Here is a 7,500-nt window from a genome sequence, read left to right as displayed (position 1 = left end):
TTATTAACCTCGATGAGGCTTAACGAGAGATGAGACCACAGACGACGGCTCTGGAGCGGTTCCTCACAGAGCTCAGCTCCCTACTTCTGAGAGGAGTTTGTGTTCACTCACTTGCTGTTTCTGTGCAGCCGATGCCTGATTGGCATCATCCCGCCCCGCCCCGCCCCGCCCCCCCCCCCCAACACCCCTGCCCCCACACCGACCAGCTGATCGGGTTTGATTTCTTTTTAATGTTATTTCTTTACACGAGTCTCCCCCGTGCGTGGTTCTTTGATTAGCATCGGCATGCGGCCCGTTTGTCATCTTCCCCTCACATGTGGTTGACTGTCAACTCTGTGGGCCTTTGTAATGCTTCGGTGTGTGCGATTGTGTGTGTGTGTCTGTATGTCTGTGTGTGTGTGTGTGTGTGTGTGTGTGTGTGTGTGTGTGTGTGTGTGTGTGTGTGTGTGTGTGTGTGTGTGTGTGTGTGTGTTTTTGTGTGTGTGTGTGTAGATGGGGGGGTTCTCTGTGATGAAAAAACACCCTTTAGTAAAGATAGAGAAAGAAGTTTTGAGTGGTGTTTGCGTGCTTGTGTGTGTGTGTGTGTGCGTATGTGTGTGTGTATGTGTGTGTGTGCGTGTGCATGCGTGTGCGTGTGTGCTTGCGTGTTTGTGTGCGTGCATGCAGACGGACAGATAGATGAGTAGAGAGGATGGATCAAGAAAATAGTGATTTGTATTCGTAGGTGTCCGCGGACCCCTAAGGGGGGACACCCCCAGGCTCTCTAATCCTCCGTGCTCTACCCTACACACGCATACACCTTTTTATATCGTCTTACACATACATAAACACAGCCACGCAAGGTAGCACGCACACACACACACACACACACACTCACATACATGCGCATACATGTGCACACACATACAAGCGCACCCACAGCATGTGTCCAACCCGATCACCCTAGCTTGATGTTCCCCTTTAAGGGCCAAGTCACACTTTAAAGGAAGGCACCTCGAGCTAAACTAGATGATAAAACTAGTTCCCATTCAGCTATGGAAACATGTTGAATCAACAAAAAATGGCCAATAAATTTTGTTAAAATGATACCTTCACCAATTGAACTTCAAAATGAAGTACCTGTCCTGAACGATAAACTGGGTTGTCTGTTTGTTTAGAACCATCAGTAGCTACATATAAATGGCGACCATTTTGGCATATCTCTCCCCTCATTAAAATCGCAAGACCATTCGAAGTTCGCTTCCACGAACTTCGGATGATCTTAAATCGTTCGGAGAAACGCGATAGAGTTTGGATTCTATTCTCTGTTGGTCTTTTTCTTTGTGAGGTTTGAGTGCCGAAACAATGGGGGGCATTTGGGTTGGCTGAACAGTTTCCGTGGTGACGCCTCGTAGCCCGACAGCCACAGGTGTGACACCGGCTCGACCTGCGGCAGGTAACCACGGAGGCAGGAAGAAGCCAGCATGCCGGCGGTAGAGATAGAGATTGGGCTGTGGAAGTCCTCTGTCTGCATGTGGTCGGAGGAGATGATGTGAAGCAGAGCCTGGAATATAACACAGCGACGGCAGATTCAACAACAGGACCGCTGTTATGAAGCAAAACTGGTTAATATTGTCAAGAAGTTAAGGCTGAACTCGCTGAAGCTACTGAAATGAAAATTTGTTTCCTGTGCTTGCCTTTGTGTGTGTGTGTGTTTGTGTGCCTGTGTGTGTGTGTGTGTGTGTGTGTGTGTGTGTGTGTGTGTGTGTGTGTGTGTGTGTGTGTGTGTGTGTGTGTGTGTGTGTGTGTGTGTGTGTGTGTGTGTGTGCGTGCGTCTGTGCTTGCTTACATGCCTCTGTGTCAGTGCCTGTGTGTGTGTGTTTGTGGGCTAGCTTGCTTGCCTGTGTTTGTGTGCGTGTGTGTGTGTGCCTGTCTCTGTGTGTGTGTGTGTATGTGCGTGTGTGTGTGTGGCCTACCTTGCATGGCTGTGTGTGTGTGTGTGTATATGTGTGTGTGGGTGCGTGCTACCTTGTGTGGCTCTGTTTATGTAGGTGTAGGCCAATATAGAAATAATTGCTTCTCTGAGGTGCATCCACACGTGCTCCAGCCCAGGGATGTGGCCGAACTCCTCTTCCCGGAGACATCGCAGTGTTCCCAGCCAACCGTGGAGACCCTGCTCTGACCTGTGGGCTGATCCAATCATAGCCCTTCAGCCTCAGTCACTAAGCACAATCCTTCTGCTGTCCCCACAAACCCCCACTGACATGCTTACACGGACACACACTGTAAGACGCATGCGAGCACACACGCACAAACACACACACACACACACACACACACACACACACACACACACACACACACACACACACACACACACATAAGGTGCAACACTAACATGCAGACACACACGCTCACAGAACACGGGGTCAAAGCGTGGTGCCGGGTTGTGTGTGAAGTATGTGTCACGTCAAAACCTATAAAGTTATGGTTAAGGTTATCACTGTTGTACTGGGTGTGTGTGTGTTAGAGTGTGTCTGTGTGTGTGTGTGTGTGTGTGTGTGTGTGTGTGTGTGTGTGTGTGTGTGTGTGTGTTTGCTTGTGCGCATGCGTATGTGTGTATGTGTGTGTTCTTTATGTGGATTAATTACTGAGCAGAAGTCAGCCCCAGATTCCATCAAGTGAACCCCTTAACAAGTATTAATTCTTAACCATTCTATTTGTATTGCCGTCGCTGAGCAGAGCAGCAGGTTTGATCTGTCTGTCTACCTTGTGTTTGTCTATCCGTCCAACTTGTGCCTATCTGTCTGTCTGTCTGTCTGTCTGTCTGTCTGTCTTCTGCCTGCCTGCCTGCCTGCCTGTCTGTCTGTCTGTCTGTCTGTCTGTCTGTCTGTCTGTCTGTCTGTATGTCCACCTTGTGCCTATCTGTATGTCTGTCTGTCCACCTTGTGCCTATCTGTCTGTCCGTCCACCTTGTGTCGATCTGTCTGTCCACCTTGTCCCTGTCTGTCTGTCCACCTTGTGCCTGTCTGTCTGTCCACCTTGTCACTTTCTGTCTGTCTGTCCACCCTCGTGCCCCAACACTCAGGGTCCGCATGCACGCACACACACACACACACACGTGCACACACAGGAAAAACTGGGGGACAAGATGAAGGGAGGCGTGTGGCGGATAACTCGGTGTGGAAGGAGATCCGCCACAACGTGAAGCCCAACAGCCCAGGAGATCCACGCTACGAGGGTCTGATGCTGTGTTGGTTGGCGTCGGAACTGGGAAGTCGGAGTCGGAAAACGTGTCATCTCCGATCGACGTACGTTTGAGGTATCGAGTCAGAAAAACATGGACGCTCACACTCAACCACAAGCTAAACTACAAAAGTAAAAACGCACCCTTAAAACAGCTCGTAACAACATTAACGTTTTCTTGCATGTGATTAACCAACTCCTGTATTTGGTTGTTTGTTCTGAAAGTAAGAAATCAGAAATGTGTCAAAAAGTGTAAATACTTCTTAGAAAATGTGTATTTTTGGTTTGTTTAAATGATGTCAAATGACATCGAGGCTAGGCTGGGGGCTGAGGAATCGTACCCGAGTTTGCGACTACAAACTCCAAGTTGACGCATCGTTTTATTATTCGCGGGAGGGGATGATAATATGCAGAATTATGCATTCAGGTCCCACGCACTGAGACAGCGTTTATCATCAAGATGTCAGAGACTTAATTAACAGAACCTTATTACGTCAAAGTATTTTTGGGGGAATCTCAAACCTCAGGTCTGACTTTTTTCATTAAAATAATTTATCCTGTAGAGTGAGCTTATCAGCAAGCCTAACAATGGCAGCTCTCAACTTCCTCTGTCTCCTTCTCTGTCCCTCTATATCTGTGTCTCTCTCTCTGTCTTTCTCTCCATCTGTCTCTGTCGCTTTCTCCATCCATTTATAGGCCTATTTTGATAATAATAATTGATAGCATTTATCTAGCACTTCTAAAGATACCCATAGCGCTTTACAAAGTGAATTTCTGTGTGTGTGTGTGTGTGTGTGTGTGTGTGTGTGTGTGTGTGTGTGTGTGTGTGTGTGTGTGTGTGTGTGTGTGTGTGTGTGTGTGTGTGTGTGTGTGTGTGTGTGTCTAAAATCCACCTGGGAGATGCACAGCTGCCATTGTGCACCAGAACTCACCCAACAATGACTATGACAGAGGAGAGGAATGATTAAATTGCCCAGCTGGTGACTGGATGATTAACTCTGCAACTTCTCTGTCTGTCTCTCTCTCTGTCTCTCTCTGTCTCTCTCTAGCTCTGCCAGTCTCTCTGTAAATGTTTTTACACTGCCAAATATGCCCGTCTTATGCACGCCTTTTTCCCGGCATGGTCCGTGCATGTACACTGACCGAGGTAATTACCGGCCTGAGTTTGCATACCAATTTACCCTCTCGGACCATACACATATTGGCGGTTTCATTTTGATGTAAATGCGATAAGACGGCTCTGCGGTTCACGGGGCGGGTCTTGGGCAGAGGTTTTGCCGCGTTATCTCTGCAACAGAGACAGGATAACAAACAAGTGGTCAGGAAAATAAAGAATATGTAGGCGTTTTTGCACTTGTAAATAGTTAAACGCGTTTGTAGCCTACACTCAGATGTATACTCATTCTTGCATGCAAGGCTTTTGAATCTTGAAAAAATGCAAACATTCGTTGTATGCAAATAATTCTAAAGAGGTCTACTCTCCGAGCGTAGCCCCGCCTTCTCCAGTGAACAAAGAAAGCCGGCTCCGGGACGGCAGGGGATTTTACCCCCTCGGTTTTACACAGGCAAGACAGTGAAATTGCCGGGCATGACAAGCCGCGACCGAAACGGCTTCTATCGGTCCCCCTCTCTCTCGCTCTCTGCGTCTCTTTCTCTCTCTGTCTTTTTCTATCTGTCTCTGTGTCTGTCTCTCATTCTGGTTTGGTTTCCCGCCCTGAGGTGAGACCGTACGGTTCAATACAGGATATTGAATAAGAACACTCAGTTCACGAGGGCCAGGCCCATTCCTCATAAAAGCATTATCTTCCTGCTGGATGAATCTGCAGCATGAACAGCATCGAGGCAGAGGTCCCGCCCCACTGCGTGGCCTGACCCTGAGTGACAGGTCCTTATCACTTACGCAAACATGCAAAAGATAGGAAAAAAGTCATTCAATGTTGTATCAGTGAATCTAGGCCGAAACATAAATGATCCCATTAAATGATTCCCTTTCCTCACGATCCCCTAGCTTCCCGCCCCATAAGCAAGCCGTCAAAAAAACGCGTCTCTTTAGGCAGCCTGTGCTCCGACATCGTACACAAAAACAAATGGTACTACCAACCACTCGAAACCAAAATAAATAGTATTCCAACCGTTCACCAACAAGGGGTGGGTTTTGTGGGGTTTTGCGCTGCGTTCATGATCGTTTTAACTGGATGCACGAAACACAGAAGGGAGGGGCGAGCTGGCATCTCGCTTCAAGTACCAACAGCAGTGACGTCAACCAACATCGCTGAGGCAACCTTTAAAATGGTGCTATAAGTGGAGAGAAGGTGATCTTCAAGTCTGACCTCAGTAGCAGACCTCCAGACGTTAGGTCAGCCTCCAGACGTTAGGTCAGCCTCCAGAGAGCCGATCAGCCTCCAGACGTTAGGTCAGCCTCCAAAGGGCTAATAGTCGAGGCGGCCAGCGAACACATATAATGTCATCCATGCTTTACCGCCACCTGCCAATCAGGTCGCACTGTTCAGAACACATACTTTCCCCATCCCTTGGCTTAGACGACCAGGCAGTCTGCATGTGTATGTCTGTTTGAGTGTGATAGATGGAGTGAGAGACAGAGAGAGAGACAGAGAGAGAGAGAGAGATTGAGTGTGTTTGAGCAAGAGTGATCTTATGTCGCAGACAGAAAACTCATCTGTATGGAATGCATCTTGGCCCGTGAATAAAATAAATAAGTAAAATGTTTTACTTTCCCTACCTTTTGTTTCTAGTTTGCACTTGAAACAGTTTGCCTATTCGATTAATTTTATTGACTTGCATGATTCAAGGCCCTTCTGGGTTGTATATTCACGGTTGAAAGCACTTATTGTAAGCTGCTTTGGAACAAAGTGTCTCCTGAACAAATAGTATTTGTGCGTCCGTGCGTGCATGTGTGGGTGTGTGTGCGTGTCTGTGTGCGCATGCATACGCTCCTTTGTGTGAGTGCGTGTGTGTGTGTGCAGGGCCTCTTACGTGGTACCTGTGCTGAGTTCTCAGTCCTCCTAGCCACTTAAAAATAATAACAGGGATAATGTTCGGGCATAATGAATAAAGCCCAAACATTAAACCACCTGCATCTGATTCTGTTAGTATAACCACCGCCCGGAAAGGAAAACCCACAACTTTCCGTCAGACACTCGTCTGACTCTCCGCCGCCGCTGCAGATTAAAGCCTCCTTCTGTGGCGTAACATCGACTCATATTTTGTTCCCCCGGCCATCGACCTCCGTCTTTTTATTCCGAGTCGGTTAATGTCAAGCTTTGGCCGATTTATTGAGTTCATTTTAGAATGGCATGGACAGCCTGTTGCCCCTCTATACATGGTTTGATTTGTGCCAGAATGGGTCGGCGTGGAGGCAGAAGATGGAAAAGGGAATGAATGAGAGGCCAAAGCGAACCTCAAAGGGAGATAGCCAGACCTGGAGGTTTCTGACAGGCCCTCGGATGGGAGGACGGGATACAGCCGCTGTCGCCATTGGCTGGACACGCGGGGAAGAGAGGGGGGACTGGAGCCTGATGTCCAACTGACCAATTGGAGGGTCGAATAGGGTTTTCTAACTGACCCATGGGAGAGACGAACAGGGTTGTCTAACTGACCAATGGGAGAGTCGAACAGGGTAGTCCAACTGAACAATGGGAGGGTGAAACAGGTTGGTTTGACTGACAAATGGGAGGGTGAAACAGGTTGGTGTGACTGACCAATGGGAGGGCCAAACATGGTTGTCCAACTGACCAACTGACCAATGGTCAAACAGGGCTATCCGACTGACCAATAGGAGGGTCAAGCAGAGTGGTCCAACTGTCAAATGTTCAAACAGTGTTCTGCATCCAACCGACGGGCTTATTCATTTGTTGAACCATATATGTCAAGCACAGACTTTTTACTTTACAAATCGTATAAATGAGCCTCATGCAGTTCTGCTCAGTTCCAGGAGCGAGCTAGGATGTTAGCGATAAAGATGGAGTGTTCACCATCAGCATGACACAGTTCCACCAATCGGGTTAAGGTTGTTAAGGTCTTCGATTTTCTTTACACCATAAAGCAGCATTGAAAATGTTCAGACAATGTTGCTTCACCCTACCAACGTGTGTTCCCAGAGGGGAATCTGGCCTTTTAATTCATTTTTTTGGATGTACACGTTCTTTACGGCATGTGGAATCAGACCTGAAAAAACAAACAATTTCTCGCAATCTACATTCAAACCTCATACGTGCGTTAACCAAAGCACTGGTTCACATAGGTTCCTGAGTAAAG

Source organism: Gadus morhua, chromosome 18 (genome assembly GCF_902167405.1).
Source record: "Gadus morhua chromosome 18, gadMor3.0, whole genome shotgun sequence".
NCBI classification, from domain to species: Eukaryota; Metazoa; Chordata; class Actinopteri; order Gadiformes; family Gadidae; genus Gadus; species Gadus morhua.
Note: the sequence above shows the minus strand (reverse complement) of the source record.